This window comes from Capsicum annuum, unplaced genomic scaffold (genome assembly GCF_002878395.1).
Source record: "Capsicum annuum cultivar UCD-10X-F1 unplaced genomic scaffold, UCD10Xv1.1 ctg76817, whole genome shotgun sequence".
In the NCBI taxonomy this organism is placed as follows: Eukaryota; Viridiplantae; Streptophyta; class Magnoliopsida; order Solanales; family Solanaceae; genus Capsicum; species Capsicum annuum.
Genome location: NW_025887153.1, coordinates 32,756 through 34,209, shown reverse-complemented (window position 1 = coordinate 34,209; position 1,454 = coordinate 32,756).

Genomic DNA, 1,454 nt, shown 5'->3' with positions numbered 1-1,454 from the left:
TGCCGGAAGTAAATGTTGAAAATAGGTCTCGTCCTATGCCTGAATGAAAACTTCTACTAACTTAATTTCTTTCATTGGAGGCTTTACCCTAGCGGCATGTTCACGCCACCTTATTGCGTATTCCCTAAAACCTTCAGTGCTCTTTTTCTTAATGTTGACCAAGGATTTTTCATCCGAAATCAGGTCGATTTTGTACTGAAAATATTGAACAAATTCAGAATCCAAATCATCCCAGCTGTTCCATTTATCAATGTCTCGATCGATAAACCATTCTGAGGCCAGATCTGAAAGACTCTCGCCAAAGAAGGCTATGAGCAGTTCTTCCTTTCCTCCTGCAGCCCTCAACTGGTTGCAATAACGTCTTAAGTGTGCCACAGGATCACCATGTCCTGCATACTTCTTGAACTTAGGCATCTTAAAATCGAGGGGGAGGTTGATGTCTGGGAACATGCAAAGATCTTTATAGGAAACACTCCTATAATCTCCGATTCCTTACAAATTCCTCATTGCCTGTTCTAAACTTTTCAATTTCTGGGCTATGATATCCTGTTCCTCTGCTGCGACAGGTTTATCTGTATCAAATGTAAATGCAGGTGGCTGAGTGTACCCATATGGTTTATTCATTTGCAAAGTAGGCTCCGAGGCATAATACTGACTATTTAAAACCTTCAGTACTGGCTCACTGGCAGACCTAGGAAGTCTCATTGTGGGATGCAAGCATATATGGGAGTTTCATGTGGTGGCGGAGCCATGAATACCGATGTGATTGGTGGCGCTGGCTGAGCAGCGGGTCTTGATTGGGGAGCTGCCAAGGCACACCAGAGCTACCAGGATAATAATGCCGCAGAGTGAATCCTGGTGCGTGCTCAGGTGACTCAGTAGGAGCAGAAAATGGCACCTGAGAGAGCGGTGGGCAATTAGAGATATTCCCAAGACCTTCAGGGAGCGGAGGAGGCATTCTGCTGGCCCATGCCTGGTGTAAATCTATCAATTGTTGCCTGAGCCTTACTACCTCATCATTGTGTTCAGACTTTTCTTCCCTGTGATCCTGCTCCGGCTCAATGAGCGAATTTTCAATCTCCCTGCTAGTAATGGCGAACTTTGCTTTAGATCTAGTGAAGTATGCGTGACTAGCCAGAGTGTTGCAAACCTACCACTGTTATCTGAAAGAACATGCTCATCAAAGACGACATCCGTTAGGATTAGGGCACACAACAAGCATGGGAATCACATTGGTAAAATTATCCTATATTCATGTTCATTTTTACCAGCTTTTGAGGGTAGCGAGGTCATTTTAACATCATCCTGATTTTTGTCTACACTTTTTTTTCTACACTTATTATTATTATTATTATTATTTTTTATATCCATCTCTGTTCTTTTCCTTTCTCTCGTTATCTACCTTTATTTTATCATTCTTTATGGCTTTTGTTTTTCCTTAAAAGAGGAAAAAT